Source organism: Pinus tabuliformis, chromosome X, assembly GCF_031772625.1.
Source record: "Pinus tabuliformis cultivar Carrire ecotype Pingquan chromosome X, CPIR1, whole genome shotgun sequence".
Taxonomy (NCBI): domain Eukaryota; kingdom Viridiplantae; phylum Streptophyta; class Pinopsida; order Pinales; family Pinaceae; genus Pinus; species Pinus tabuliformis.
This window is the reverse complement of record NC_142308.1, coordinates 691,645,321-691,662,787: the sequence shown is the minus strand read 5'-3', so window position 1 is coordinate 691,662,787 and position 17,467 is coordinate 691,645,321.

Here is a 17,467-nt window from a genome sequence, read left to right as displayed (position 1 = left end):
AATATATGCTACTTTCATGTTATCATGGTGGTCAAGAGCTTGGATATATTTTAATCATAATTTTGTCAAATCCAAGTATTCATTCGGTGGGATGAGTTTGTGACTAGAAGAATATACCATTTTCATGATGTGTGCACATGGGCCTCTTTTTACTCTTCTTGGTAATCTGCTTCACTAATGAGAAGTTTCATCACATGTGGTTTGTTTACGTTTTTGCATTTGACTCATTATTGGATACACATTTTATTATTTCAATCATCTTTTAGTGAGCATCTTCATTTGCTTTTCAAGGCACTCTTGAGAAACCATCATGGTAATGCAGCAATTGATAAGGAATTTTGAACAAGTAAAGGTAATGGACCATAGTTAATTCATGTATGAATTCTCTTTTATTTGAATTTTTGATATATTGATATGTACTTATTATATAAAGATTCAAGTCCTCTTCATTGCTACATTATTTAGGATTTTGAATCAATTTCAATATTTTGGGGCTGATATAAATTCAGAATGGAAAAAAATAAAGAGAACAATCGTCATTGCAATTCTAAATAAAATATCTTCATTCTCTTTTCTGATGAATTTGGTTTACTTGCGATTCCTTGGACAACAATTTAAACTTTGAAACGGGAACTATGAACTCAAAACGGGAACTCTGGCAAAAAAACCCCGAAAAAACATCAAAAACAGTGCTAAAAACGAAAAGTGTGTATACTGGAATGATGGGTTTTTTTTAGGGTCAATTTTGAACACGTTTTAAAAATGGCAGTGAAAACGAAATTTTCATGCAAAAAACACCCAGAAAATGAAAAGTGTTGATACTAGAACGATGGTTTTCTTTTAGGGTCAATTTTCAACATTTTTAAAAAATGTTAGCAAAACCGAATTTTTATGTGCAAAAAAAAATTGTTTATCAGGAAAAAAAACACACTAATGTTTTTGGTAGAATAATGTTTTTCTTTCCTAAGTATAAATTCAACATGTTTTAGTAATGACCATAAAGATAAAATAATGGGATCTGAAATACATTAAAATTCTATTACCCCAGAATCACCCCGCCACCCACGTGGGTTGTTGGGCTGCTGGGGTGGGGTGGACGACTGTCTAGAATCGTCCCATCACCCCTGCGGGCCATTGGGCTGCTGGGGTGGGGCGGAGGGTTGCGGACAGCCTCCGCCCCACCCTGGCTGTAAGGCCCCAGAGCTGCGGATGGTTTTGGCAAGAGCGCACACCAGAGGAGCGCGAGCGAGATGGGTGAAATAACGCAGCCGCAGATGGAAAACATGAGGCCATGTAGTAAAAATGGCTAAGTGTTGGCTAAACGGAGGTTTATAAGGTGAGGTGGTCCTAGGTGGGGGTGCCCAGCCACAAAGTCGACGTGCAAGAGATGTGTAAACACCAAAACGGTGGGTCGACCGAAGGGGCCAACGTATTAACAAATGGTGGATGATGTGTATAAGTATGGCGATGAGGAGGAGCCTCATTCATCATCCAACAAGCAAGCAGTTCGAGCAGTCAAGGAAGTGAAACGAAGTGTGAGTTGGTGTTCTGAAATCCTTGGCAAAGGTGCAGGTGGACGTAGGGGCCGAAGCACCCTAGCAGCAGGTCGAGGTGACTGTGGGTGGCTGCAGAGGAGAGTGTAGACCACAAGGCACAGGGCAAACAACGATTTGGCAGTCGGTTGGTCAGGGCGCGAGTTGGGCAGCAAACGAGTGGGCACACACGGGCGCCATGGGTAGGCAGCGAGGTTGGTTGAACGTGCAGATAGTTCGATGGGTGCAAACACATAATAGAAGGGTGACCCAAACGAGGCAAGCTCAAGCGAGCATGCACGAGTCAAACGAGAGCGTTGGGTAAAGCCAAACAAGGGCATGGTGAACGTGAACGTTGGGCATGTATGTGTGTCGATGGGCAAGTTGTGTGGACGTGCCCGGCACGACGACACGGTGAATGGCCAGTTGGTGAACACGGTTGGAGGGCGAGCTGTGTGAGCGTACCCGGGCGCAGTGAAAGGTTGAAACGTGCCGACGGTGGGCGAGTTGGTGAACGAGCTCAAGCATGAGAAAACAGAGAACATTTTGGGCAGGTTGCGGTGGGCACGCCCAAATGAAAGGCGAGTTTTTGTGACGAGTGAAAGGCACCGGTGAACGAAGGAGTCATGCACAGGTGAATGATGACAGGTGTCATAAATGAAATGACAAGTGTGTCGGGCGCATGAGTTGGGCAGCAACTCGTGTGACTTTTCCCGGTTGTTGGGAAAGGCTACACGGCAAGTGCAGGAAGGTGAATTTTATAAGTGTGAGTTGAGACTTGGGGTTTCCCTCTATTGTAAAACTTATATGTAATTCTAAATATTATCATTATTAATACGGGAAAACTCATAATTACAGGGAGTTGCCCCTCCCATGATATTCTATTGTGCACTTGAATGTTAATGGTGATAATATGTTAATGATGTGAAAGTTTCCATTGTGTGTTTAAAGAAAGGTTATGCTTAGCTGTTGAAAAATATTCTAAGTATAGAAGTAATGTGTAGTCCACGATCGTTAGTATTGTTAAAAATAAAAGGTTCAGTGGTACCGCACCTCATATACTGTGGTTGGAAGATTATTGTAGGTTTTAACCTCGTACAGAAATTACCTGCATACGAATTCTAAATCACAGAAAAATAAACAATGCGAGAGCATAACACATAAAACACATATACACAGAGATTTTCCCCTGGATCCCAAAACCGGGACTACCAGCTTGATTTTTCATTATATTCCTTTCAATGTTACAATACATATTTATACATGCCGAAGCATCTAATACCATGGACCGAAAACCATCGCGTCTAAAACCATGGACCGAAAAACCATAGGTAGGTTCGCCCGACCTAATATAGGGTCCAAAAAAAAAAATTCCCGGGCGCTGCCCCGAACCCCGTAGAAGGGGGCTACCCGCCCCCCTCAAACCCCCTGTGACCCCCCCGCTGCGTAACGAAGGGGGGGATCCGCCTCCCCTCTAACCCCCAGTTCACTACGTAGGTTAGTCGTGGAAAGAATATAACACAACCCAACAATCTCCCACTTGTTGTTTTCTTTCCACAGGGGGCCACAAGAGAGCTTAGTCATTTTTCCAGCCCTGAAATGCCCATTGTTTCTCTACACCAAGAGAATTTCTCAGAGCTCACAACTTTTGTCAATGCATCTGCAGTATTCTTCAAAGTGTACACCTTTACCAGCAACACCTTTTTGTCTTTTATCATATCCCTCACAAAGTGATACTAAACATCAATGTGCATTGTCTTTGAATGATAAGCAGGTTTCTTTGCCAAGAAAATTGCACTTTGGTTGTCACAGTCTATTCTTATAGCTCCCTGTACTAACCCCATACTTGAACACAATCTCTGCAACCAAACTGCTTCCTTGCTTGCATGAGTGGCTGCCATGTATTCTACCTCTGTAGTTGATAGTGCCACTACAGATTGTTTCTTACCCATCCAACTGACTGCACCTCCAAATAGGTTAAACACATACCCACTTGTAGATCTTCTCTAATCCAGATCTCCAGCCTAGTCTGCATCAACAAAGCCATGAATATCCAACACTCTATCCAATACTGGTCTTCCTTTGTAGCACAAACCATAATCACTAGTGCCACGTAAATACCTGAAAACCCACTTCACTGTTGTCCAGTGCTCCTTCCCTGGTTTTGACATAAACTTGCTCAATACTCCCACTTCATGTGCAATGTCTGGTCTAGTACAGACCATTGCATACATCAGGCTACCGATTACACTCGCATATGGAACACGGGACATGTCCTCTTCCTCTTTTTGTGTCTTGGGACACTATTCAGCAGATAACCTCACACCTACAGGAATAAGAACCTTCACCGGTTTACTATCCTGCATATTAAACCTCTGCAGTATTGTCTCGACATACTTCCTCTGGTTTAACCAGAGTTTCCTCTTTGCCTGATCTCTTTTAATTTCCATGCCCAAAATATAGTTTGCAGCACCAAGATCTTTCATGTCGAATTTGGAGGACAATTGGGTCTTCAAATCCTGGATAATTTCTTTGTCATTTCCAACCAACAACATATCATCCACATACAAGACCAGATAAATAACACGGTCACCAATTAATTTAAAATACACATAGTGATCTGCTTTGCTTCTGGTGAAGCCAAGTCCCCGTATAAATGTATCAAATTTCTGATACCACATCCTTGGTGATTGTTTTAACCCATACAGAGACTTCTTTAACTTGCATACCGATTCTTTCTTACCCTTCACCGCAAAGCCTTCAGGTTGCTTCATGTAGATTTCCTCTTCCAAATCCCCGTGAAGAAATTTTGTCTTCACATCCATCTGTTCTACCTCAAAATCAAAAGTAGCACAACAGATAAAAGTAACCTAATAGAAGTTACCTTAGCAACAGGAGAAAAAATATCACCAAAATCAATTCCCGGCACCTGGGAATAACCTTTTTCTACCAACCGAGCTTTGTATTTCTCCACCTTCCCTTCTGCATTTGTCTTCTTTTTGAACACCCATTTGCTGCGAATGGGTTTCCTTCCAGCTGGCAACTCCACCAGATCCCAAGCCTCATTTTTGTGCAAAGATGCCATTTCATCAACCATGGCCTCTTTCCAGAGTTTTCCATCCTCTGAATCTACTGCTTCCTTCACAGTTCTGGGATCATCATCAGTAACAGAAAAATCAAAATTTGAACAGAAAGCAGAAGGACTATACCTTTCTGGCTGCCTTCTTTCTCGAACTGATCCTCTCACAACTAGAGTTTGTGGCTCTTCATCTTCTGATTCCTCCTCTGCTGCAGAGTCTGATTCTTCCTCCTTTAGCTCAAACTCTATCTTCTCAGGTTTCTTTGGTTGGAATTCATGTTTAATAACATCTTTTACCTCTCTGAACACCACATCTCGGTTGTACACAACCTTCCGTGTGACTGGGTTCCAAAGATTATAACCCTTTAAACCATCCTTATACCCAATAAAGATGCACTTTTCAGATTTACTATCCAACTTGGTTCGTTTCTCCTTTGGAACATGTACATATGCATCACATCCAAATACCCTCAGATGTGAAAGAGAGGGTTTCTTACCAGTCCATACTTCTTGTGGAGTCTTATCCTCCAACACTGATGAAGGTGACCTATTGACCAAGTAACATGCAGTATCCACCGCCTCTGCCCAGAATTCCTGTCCTAACCCGGCACTACTGAGCATGCTTCTTGCCCTTTCCATCAACGTTTTGTTCATTCTTTCTGCGACTCCATTTTTCTGAGGTGTATATGGAGTAGTCTTCTGTCGTGCTATACCACACTTCTTACAGAATTCTTCAAATTCCTTGCTGCAAAACTCTCCACCATTATCTGTCCTCAGCATCTTTATCTTCTTCTCTGTCTGATTTTCCACCAGAGCCTTAAATTCTTTAAACTTGTCAAAGACTTCAGATTTCTTCTTAAGGAAATATATCCATGTATTCCTCGAGAAGTCATCTATAAATGATACATAGTACACAGACTTACCCAGTGATGGAACTTTCACAAGTCCAAACACATCACTGTGCACAAGCTCTAATATCTATTTTGCCCTCTTAGCACCAGAGGGGAAACTCACCCGATTCTACTTCCCATATACACAATTTTCACAGAAATCAAAATCCAGAGAGCTATTACTCATACCTTCTACCATACCTTTACCATGAAGTATTCGAAGGCCCTTCTCTCCAATATGTCCAAGCCTTTGATGCCATAGCATGGTCTTCTCTCTAGAGACCACTAGATTTTCAGCTCCACTTTCAGGAACCACAGAACTGTTGCACCCATCAACAACAGTGCTACCTTGCAGCTTGTACAGAGTTCCAGTCCGAACTCCCCGCATCAATACCAGTGCTCCCCGAACCATCTTGCAGGTATCCTTCTCGAACACTATTTTTACACTTGCATCATCCAACTTCCTTACAGAAATCAGATTTCTGGCCAATGCAAGAATATGCAGAACACCTGAAAGTGTTCTAACCCTTCCACCTTGCAACTTCAACTTTACTTTTCCGCGACCAATGATTCTAGCCTTCCTATCATCTCCTAAGAAGACATCACCACCATCGTATTTCTCATACTCGCAGAACCACTCTCTATGGGGAGTGAAGTGAAAGGATGCACCTGAGTCAATCAACCATGCCTCATGATCTACATGTGTACTTGAAGAAGCCAAGTACACATCCCCACCTTCATCTGAGGTGGTTTTCACCTCTGCAAAAGGAGCATCATCAAATCCCTTTCCTTTATCAGGAGCTTTAGATTTACAGTCCCTTTTGAAGTGCCCTTCCTTTCCGCATTTCCAACACACCACCTTTACAGGTTTTCCTGGAAATTTAGATCTCCCTCTAGATTTAGATCTCCCACTCGATGAATTATTTTTGTTTCTATTCTGGGATCGTCCTCGTACAGACAAGGCATCACCATTCTGGCTCTCCATATTTTTTCCGTCTCATCTCCTCCGTCAGCAAGGTGTAGACTATTTCATCAAACTGCAAATTAGTTGCATTGCTGCCTATTGCAATAACCAGACTATCCCACGAATCTGGTAGAGAACACAACAAACTGATGCACTTATCTTCATCTGAAATTTTAATATCAACAAATGCTAACTGACTTACCACAGTATTAAATGCATTCAGATGCTCTGTCATCGAGTCTCCATCTTTCATCCTCAGGTTATACAACTTTTTCCGCAGGAACAATTTATTCAGCAGAGACTTAGATTGGTACAAAGTCCCTAACTTGTCCCACAAAGCCTTCGTCGTAGCTTCCCCTGATACATTCAACAATACTGAATCTGAGACACACAATCGTATTGTGCTCTTTTCCTTCCGATCCAACTTCTTCCATTCTTCATCGGTCACTCCCGTTGGTTTAGTACCTAGATCTACCGCGATCCACTGATCTTTATCCACCAACAGATCCTCCATCTTGAGTTTCCACAACTCAAAACTCTAACCATTGAACTTCTCGATCTCTATCTTTCCGCTGCTCACCATCTTCTTTCACCACCAGAATCGATCTCACAGATCTCCCAGTGAACAGGGTCTACCACAGGCCCGAGCGAAACCCCTCAGCAACAAAGGCGTCCCCTTGAAGCCAAAACAGCTCTGATACCAAATGTAGGTTTTAACCCCGTACATAAATTACCTGCATACGGATTCTAAATCACAGAAAAATAAACAATGCGAGAGCATAACACATAAAACACATGTACACAGAGATTTTCACCTGGATCCCAAAACCGGGACTACCAGCTTGATTTTTCATTATATTCCTTTCAATGTTATAATACATATTTATACATGCCGAAGCATCCAATACCATGGACCGAAAACCATCGCGTCCAAAACCATGGACCGAAAAACCATAGGTAGGTTCGCCCAACCTAATATAGGGTCCAAAAAAAAATTTCTCGAGGCACTGCCCCGGACCCCGTAGAGGGGGGCTACCCGCCCCCCTCAAACCCCCTGGACAGGGGGGCTACCGCCCCCCCTCTAACCCCCCGGTTCACTACGTAGGTTAGTCGTGGAAAGAATATAACACAACCCAACAATTATCGCCAGTGTAGGGGTGTGACAGGTGGTACCAAAGCTTCGTATTCCATGGGCTTTGGTGATTCAGAGAAGTTGATGACAGTTGGTGTCGAGGCATGATTCAGTTGAAGTTTTAGGTTTGAAGGCCGATGACTGTTGAAGGTGAAGAAGGTGACGAATAATTTATGAACAAGATGAGGGCGGTCAAAGGAGAACTTCAATGGCTGAAAAGCATGGGTGATTATTGGAAAGATGAAACGCAAAAATGCTATGAACCTATATTCAAGTGTGTGAACCCGTGATGCAAATACGGAGCAGCATGGCAGATTTTCGGGAAGACTTGAATAATTTTCATGTGGAAGCTGATGAGCTCACGGGACTTGATGAGGAAATGCAGTGGAATGGTCTTAGTCTTCAAGAACTCTTGGATGAGAGAGTTCAGCTAGGGGAGGAAAGTGCCATGGCGGAGATTGAAGTCAAGCAGCTTGAGGATGCGATAAAGAATGACTTTCTTGGTAGAATGGCCGTTTTGATAGAGAAGGATGGGCTTGACTACATTGAAACACTTGGGGACTACCACCGAGACAATCAAGCAGTTGTGCGGAGGCTTAGTTCACTACGGATAGAAGGAGTCAATGGACACTTGGTTGGTGCACTTGAGCAGAATGTGATGGAGTGTGAGCTTGAAGGAAATCAAACTAGACCAGGATCGAGTTTCTTAGAAGAGCCAAGCAAGGAAGTGAAGTACCTTAAGAAGGAAGTTAGGTCGAAGCACAAGACGATAGACTCTTCTGAGGTTGAATTGCTGAAAAAGGTTGTTGATGTAAGGCACAAGATCAAGCCAAAGGAAAATGGTGATTCCTTGAAGTTGATTTTTGTGCAGGTGACCGTATGTGGCAAGATATTTGCAGCTTTGGTGGACACATGAGCTACTCATAGTTTCCTAAGTAAGAAAGCAGTAAAGTCTTTTGGGAAGAAAGATAAAATGAGGAGAGAATGGAATGCTTTCAAAGCAGTCAACTCTACTGTGAAAGTTGTTACTGGTGTGATGGAGAACATTCAGGTGAGAGTGGGCTCGTGGTTTGGAAAGTTGGACTTGAGGATCGTGGACTTGGATGATCATTCTATGGTGCTGGGGCAATATTTTCTGAAGCTTGCACAAGCCATACCAATGGTGGACCGGGACATTCTCTTGATCACAGCTGAAGGGAGAACCATGTTGGTTCTGATGAATAGAAGAAGTTGCTTGGGGTATAGACCAAGGATGGCTTCTATGACTTTGTATCCCAAATATCTGAATGTGAAGCATGAGGATGTGGAGAAAAGAGGACTTGGGAGTATGACTCAAACAAAAAAGGAAGAGAAGTTAGTTGAATTCATTGCAACAACGAAGAAGAAAGAAGGAAGTGGGAGATCGATCTCACGAATCTTGGAACACTTGGTAGGAGCATCTTCTATCAAAGATCTTCACAATGGAGTTGCAAATGAAGGAAGTTCGAATACTTCTTCAGTTGCAGTGGTTGGGGAGGATTATGCGAGTAGGGATCTGTTTGGCATAGTGGAGGTTTGCAAATATGCCATGGGAATATATGACTTTCAGTTGACGAAAGACAAGCTTGGGAAGCTTGGTTGTACACATGAGGAGGTTGAGGCTATGCACAAATACTTGAGGACGCAGCATCAATCTGATACATGGGTGGACAAGAGTCAGGGAGGAAACTTCTTGGCCCTCCTTTCTCGATAGACAACCTTGGAGTTAGGTTAGTGCAAGGACCTCGTTTGAAAGGGGTTGCACCACCTTGACAAGGGGTCTCGGAGGAGGCTTCTTTATGTTGACAGGTGAATGATGCAGGAATGAATGCAACTGCGAGGTAGCACATTGACATTAGCATCATGGACAACATGTTGTAGATGGGATGGGCATACCATGGACCTGAACATAGCTTTTGGACGGATTCTTGATTGAGTTTGGGATTGTGACAGGATGTTGAAGAAACAACCAACGGTGGCATGGAGAAGGTACATTCTCATGGGTTGAGCATTAAGGTTGGATTAGCTACCCAATCAGTTCGATAACATGGGGGTATGCAGTGTGTCGAGTTTGTGTCAATAAGATGTCTTGGTTTCGACTGGGGTGTTGTCTTGGCTAGAGTATTATGCAGAGAATCACATGATGAAATGACACATGGTGGAGACGGTCGTATTACATATGTTGTAGGGATGTTTGCATTATATGGACTGGTTGAAGTCATGGATCAAGAAGGTTGTTTTTCATGGGGGACATAGACCGATGGTTTATATGACATTGAAGTGAAGACAGGCAGTATGGGCATCTTGGATGTTGGAGCTGGTAGTACCTTACAATAGTGGTGGATTGAGTATCCTTGCAATGGATGGTTGCTGGTATGAAGAATTTTCGAGGGCAACAATGAATTTGAGTGGTGGAGGATGTAAGGCCCCGAATCTGCGGATGGTTTGGGCAAGAGCGCATGACAGAGGAGCGTGAGTGAGCCGGGTGAAATAACGCAGCCGCAGATGGAAAACGCGAGGTCGTGGAGTAAAAATGGCTAAGTGTTCGTTGAATTGAGGTTTATAGGGTGAGGTGGTCTCGGGTGGGGGCGCCCAGCCACTAAACCGACGTGCAGGAGATGTGTAAACGCCGAAATGGTGGGTCAGCCGGCAAGGTCAACATATCAAAAAATGGTGGATGATGCGTATAAGTATGGTGATGAGGAGGAGCCTCATTCATCATCCAATGAGCAAGCAGTTCGAGCAGTCAAGGAAGCGAGACGAAGTGCGAGTTGGTGTTTTGAAATCTTTGGCGAAGGTGCAGGCGAACGTAGGGGCCGAAGCACCCTAGCCGCAGGTCGACGTGACTGTGGGTAGCTGCAGAGGAGCGTGCAGACCGCAGGGCGCAGGGCAAATGACGATTTGGTGGTCGGTTGGTTAAGGTGCGAGTCGGGCAACAGACAGGCGGGCGCACACCAGCACCATGGGTAGGCAGCGTGGTTGGTTGAATGGGCGGAGAGTTCAGCGGGTGCAAGCGCAAGGTGGAAGGGCGAGCTGGGCGAGGAAAGCTCAGGCGGGCATGCACGAGTTGAACAAGAGCGACGAGTAAAGCCAAACAAGGGCGTGGTGAACGTGAACGTTGGGAATGTAAGTGTGCTAACAGGTGAGTCATGTGGATGCGCCCTGCATGACGACACAGTGAACGGCCAGTTGGTGAACACGATTTTAGGGCGAGCTAGGTGAGCGTGCCCGGGCATGGTGAAACGTTGAAACGTGCCGATGGTGGGCAAGTTGGGGAATGAGCTCGGGCATAGGAAAATGGAGAACAATTTGGGCAAGTCGCGATGGGTGCACCCGAACAAAAAGCGAGTTTGTGCGATGGGTGAAAGGCATCGGTGAACGAAGGAGTCGTGCATTGGTGAACAACGACGGGTGGCATGAATGAAACGACAAGTGCGTCAGGCGCACGAGTTGGGTAGCAACTCGTGTGACTTTGCTCGATGGTTGGGCAAGGCTGCACAACAAGTGCAGGAAGGTGAATTTTATAAGTGTGAGGTGAAACTTGGGGTTTCCCTCTATTGTAAAACTTATATGTAATTCTGAATATTATCATTATTAATACGGGCAAACTCATAATTACGGCGAGTTGCCCCTCCCATGATATTCCCCTGTGCACTTGAATGTTAATGGTGATAATATGTTAATGATGTGAAAGTTTTTGTTGTGTGTTTAAATAAAGATTATGCTTAGCTGTTGAAAAATATTCTAAGTATAGAAGTAAGGTGTAGTCCATGATCGTTAGTATTGTTAAAAAGAAAAGGGTCGGTGGTTCTACACCTCCTATAGTGTGGTTGGAAGATTATCGCCAGTGCAGGGGCATGACACCAGCGGCCAAACAGCCTGAGGGGGTGGTGAGGTGATTTTTGGAATCACCCCGCCACCCCCAGCCTCTGCCCCACCCCGGCGGCTCAACTACCTGCGGGGGTCAGGCCATTGGGTCATCGAGGTGGGGCGGAGGGCTGCGGACAGCCTCTGCCCCATCCCGGTGGCCCAATGGCTTGTGGGGGTGGTGGGGCGATTCCGTGAATCATCCCACCACCCGCACAGTCTGTTGGTCCACTGAGGTGGGATGGAGGGCTGCAGATAGCCTCCGCCCCACCCTGGCAGCCCAATGACTTGCAGGGGTGGCAGGGTCATTCCGGCAATCACCCAGCCACCCCCGCAAGTCGTTGGGCCGCTGAGGTGGGGCGGAGGTTGTACGCAGCCCTGCGCCCCACTTCGGTGGCCCAACGGCTCGCGGGGGTGGCGTGGTGATTCCGGGAATCACCCCGCCCTCTACCCCACCCCGTGGCCTAATGACCCGTGGGGGTAGCAGGGTGATTCCAGGGATCACCCCGCCCTCTTCCTAACCTCGGTAGCCCAACAACCTGCGAGGGTTGTGGGTTGATTCCAGGAATCACCCTGCCCTCCACCCCACCCTGAGGGCCTAATGGCCCATGGGGGTGGCAGGGCAATTCCGAGAATCACCTGGCCACCCCCGTGAGCCAATTCCGGGAATAACCCACCACCCCCACAGGCCGTTGGGCCCCCAAGGTGGGGAGGAGGGTTGTCTGTAACCCTCCTCTCCACCCCGGCGGCCCTACAGCCCGCGAGGGTGGTGGAGTGATTCCCGAAATCACCTTGCCACCCCCGTGAGCCGTTGGGCCGTCGGGGTGGGGAAGAGGGTTGTGCCCACAGGCCACTGGGGTGGGACGGAGGTTGTTCACAGCCCTCCGCCCCACCTTGACAACCCAGCGGCTCGTGGGGGTCGCGAGGTGATTCTCGAAATCGCCTCGCCACCCTCGCGGGCCATTGGGCCGCCAGGGTGGGGAGGAAGTTGTTCGCAGCCCTCTGCCCCACCTCAGCTGTCACGCCCCTACACTGACGGTAATCTTCCAACTGCACTATAGGAGGTGCGGCACCACCGACCCTTTTCTTTTTAACAATACTAACGATCGTGGACTACACCTACTTTCTATACTTAGTTTATTTTTCAATAGCTAAGCATATCTTTCATTAACACAGTGGAAACTTTCATCATACCATTAACATTCAAGTGCATAGCGGAATATCATGGGAGGGGCAACTCCCTGTAATTATGAGTCTGCCCATATCAATAATGTTAATATTCAAAATTCACATATAAGCTTACAACCGAGGGAAACCCCAAGTTTCACCTTTACACTTATACAAATTCACCTTCCTGCACCTGTCATGCAGCCTTGCCCAGCCACTGGGCAAAGTCACCCATTCATCATTTCGTCGTGCCACCCATCATCGTTCACCCGTGCATGGCCCACTGTTCACCAACGCCTTCGTTGCACAACTCGATCTTTGTTCAGGTGTGCCCACCACGACTACCCAAACCTTTCATTGTACCCATTCCCAAGCTCGTTCACCAACTCACATGTTTCTTCATTCATATTTCACCATGCCCAAACGCACTCACCCAACTCGTCCTCCAACCACGTTCACCACCAACAGTCGATCGTGTCATCGTATCGAACGTGCCCGCATGACTCGCCCGTCAACATAACTCTGCTTGCCCAATGCTTGTCGGTTCACTATTTAGCCTCACCCGGCATTCCTACCACCAGGAACCCGTACATGAGCTTTTCTCGCCGACTATCCCTTCTATCGTGTGTCGCACTACCTGTCCACCTAACCATTTAGTTGAACTCCCATCGTGTGCGCTCGCCCTCGTGCTGCCCGACCTGTGCCCACCGAACTGTATGTCGTTCGCCCTGCACCTTGTGGCCTATACGCACCTCTGCGGCACCCACAGCTCGACCTGCAGCTCAGTTGCTTCAGCCCTATGTCCGTCTGCACTTCTGCCTTGGATTTCAGACCTCCAAACATGCACTTTCTCTTTGGCTCATTTTCTTGCTTGAACTGTTCGTTGTTTGAATGGTGATTCTCCTCTCCATCATCGCCATGTATATATACACCTCCACCGCCATGGTTTACTACGTCAGCTCACCCATTCGACCACCCATTTGGCCTTATGTTTTAACATCCTGCACATTGTCCCTTCAGTTGGGCGCCCCCACCCAGGACCGCCTCACCTTATAAACCACAGTCCATCCCAACACTTGGTCATTTTCTCATGTGGCCTCGTGTTTCCTCCACACTGCTGCATAGTTTTTCTTGGCTCGCCCACGCTCCTCCATCGTGCGCCCTCGCCAAAACCGCTCGCAGCTCTAAGGCATTACATCCTCCCCCACTCAAAGTCATTGTCACCCTCGACAATCTTCCATCCCAGCAACCATCTTTCACCAAGATATCATCCACACAACTGTGCATATGGGTAATCCAAATGTCCACTACTCAACCTGCTCCACGACATAGATATGCCACTATTCTGTAAGGAATCATGTGTTGGTACCCCTCATGTAGGTGATTAGTTGGGTAGCTAATCCAACCATGCATCGCCTCCATAAGAAATCATGCCTCACATCGTCATGATTGTCCATTGCATGCTATCTGTCAACCTGTGTCATCTCACCCCTAGATTCTTGCTCAAAGTGTTTGGAGACTCTCTGCCATGAGAAGCTAACAATGAGCCTCATGCTCCATGATAGTTTAAGATGATGAGGAGGGAGCAAAGCCCGAAGGCTCTCCCTCACTGATCAACAATCCACCTATCCAAATCCTCCACTTCCATTCTCTGCAAGTATGCCTCTCGATCCTCCACCTGAACATTCGGCCTCACATACTCTTCGTCATCGTCATCATCCACTGCTTCTAGCCTCTTAGATAGATCCAAGATGCTATCTAACAATGCCCTGATAACCTGTGACTACTCCATAAACTTTGTCTATGCAACAAAAAAATGCTTACAGATCTCTTCATCTTTCTTTCCATTCTCCATACTCATCATTGTCATCTTACACTCGGGTTTAGTTACTCCCACGTTTGGTACACCAATGGTTACATCCTCTCGTCCATCGTAAATGTACAGTTTCTTCATATTGGGAACAATCATTGCATCGAATTCCTTCATGAATTCTATACCCAATATAGCTTCATAGTCATCTATCTGCACCATAGTGAAATAGATTTTCCCTGTCAATTCACCAAGTGTCACATCCACCTTTTCAGCTACACCAATCACAGAGTCTGGAGGAGAATTCACTGTCTTCATTTGTGCCTGCACCGGTACAAACTTCAGCCCAATTCTTCTCGCAGTATCCTCACTCATAAAGTTGTGAGTTGCTCCACTATCCACCATAGTAAGCACATTAGCACTCCCAACCTTCATTTCAACATACTCCAATTTGTTTCTTTCCGGGTCTCTCCTAGAGACAGCTTCCATAGCCACTGTAGCTCCCAAAATCTGCATAACCCCTACGGAAGTTTCTTCTTTCTTCACATTGGACTATACCAAGGAAACCACCTTTGGTCTTGAAGGAAAATTCTTCACCATGTGTGGTTCCTCACATATCCAACACTTCAACGGTTTCTTTGTCTTCGACTTGTCATTCGATCTCGAAGTATCCTCTTTCGTAGTCTTCTCTTTCGATTTCTCATACTTCTTCTTCTTCTCATTGGAACCCTCATCGTAGTGTTCCACCAAAAGATCCATGGCAACAAAATCCTCCTCAAGTGTCTTAATCTTTTTCTTCTTCACTTCATTCTGCGCCCAAGGTTTCAGACCTATGATAAAGTTGAACACCTTGTCTCTTTTCCCCATGTCTGGAAGTTCCAAAACTGCACTTGCGAACTCTCGCCGGTATGCCTGCAAACTTCCCATTTGCTTTATATACTTTATCTTCATCCTTTCATCCCATGTTTCGTCTTGTGGACTGAAGTGGGTTTGCAAATCCTTCTTCATTTCATCCCACGAAGTTATGTCTCCAGCATTTCCATTGGCAATTTGGTCCATCCTCCTTCGCCACCACATCTTAGCATCCTTCATCAGGAATTGAGCAGCTACCTTCACTTTTTTTCCTCATCGGATAATCCCAAGCACTCCAAGCAGTGTTCCATATCCCATAGAAAGTTGCCAAGAGTTTTCTCACTTCTTGTTCCATCATAAGAATCCGACTCTTTGACTTTGACATGAGTCACACCTCCACCTGAGTTGTGTCTCACGGCCTTCTTAAAAACTGTTATCTCATCCAGAGCTTCGTCAAGAGCTTGCTGCAATTTCAAGATTCCAGCCAAACCTTGATCTCTTGCTTCACCAATCTTCTTGACTTCTTCTTTCATTTGCATATACTCCCATTTCGTATACTCATATCGAACTTTGAGATCTTCAATTTCTTCCTTCACCTTCACACAACCTTCATGTTCGACCTTCATCGAAGTTATATCAGAACCCAATTCCTCCATTCGTTCCAATACCCTGTTCAGGAAAGTTTCTCCCGTATTATGGCTAGATTCACCCGTCATGATCTGAGGTTCTTCCGCCATCTCTCCTATCTTCTTTCTTTGCAATCTTGTGTAGACCATAAACTGTAACTCTGAATCACCCTTCAGATTCCTTCAACTTGAATCACCAAAGCCCATGGAATCCAGAGCTCCAATACCACTTGTCACGCCCCTACACAGGCGGTAAACTTCCAACCACACTATAGGAGGTGCACCACCACTGACCATTTTCTTTTTAACAATACTAACGATCGTGGAATATGCTTACTTTCTATACTTAGTTTATTTTTCAACAGCTAATCATATCTTTCATTAACACAGCGGATTCTTTCATCATACCATTAACATTCAAGTGCACAGCGAAATATAATGGGAGGGGCAACTCCATGCAATTATGAGTATGCCCGTATCAATAATGTTAATATTCAGAATTCATATATAATCTTACAACCGAGGGAAACCCCAAGTTTCACCTTTACACTTATACAAATTCACCTTCCTGCACCTGTCATGTAGCCTTGCCTAGCCACTAGGCAAAGTCACCCGTTCGTTGTTTCATCGTGCCACTCGTCATCGTTCACCCATCCACAACCCACCGTTCACCAACGCCTTCGTCGCACAACTCGACCTTTGTTTGGGTGCGCCCACCGCGGCCGCCCAAACCTTTCACCATTTACCCCTGCCCGAGCTCATTCACCAACTCGCCCCCTTCGCACGTTTCTTCGTTCACGTTTCACCCCGCCCGAACACGCTCACCCATCTCGCCCTCTAACCACGTTCACCACCAACCATCAACCATGTTGTCATGTCGGGCACGCCCGCATGACTCGCCCTTCGGCACACCTCTGCATGCCCAATGCTTGCTATTTCACCGTTCAGCCTCACCCGGCATTCCTACCACCGAGCTCCCGCACACGAGCTCATCTCGCCTACTCACCCTTCCACCGTGCGTCGCACCTCCCGTCTGCCGAATCATTCAGACGAACACCCACCGTGTGTGCCCGCCCTCGTGCTACCCGACTTGTGCCTGCCGAACTGTCCGTCATTTGCCCTACACTCTACGGCCTGTACGCACCTCTACGACACCCACAGCGTGACCTGCAGCTTGGGTGCTTCTGCCCCGTGTCCGCCTGCACCTCTACCTTAGATTTCAGACCTCCAAACTCGCACTTTGTCCTTAGCTCGTTTGCTTGCTCGAACTGTTCGTTGTTCGAATGGTGATTCTCCTCTCCACCATCACCATGTATATATACACCTCCACCGCCATGGTTTACTACGTCATCTCACCCAGCCAACCATCCATTCAGCCTTATGTTTTAACATACTGCACGTCGGCCCTTCGGTTGGGTGCGCCCACCTGGGACCGCCTCACCTTATAAACCGTCGTCCATCCCAAAACTTAGTCATTTTCTCATGTGGCCTCGCATTTCCTCCACACGACTGCATTGTTTTTCTTGGCTC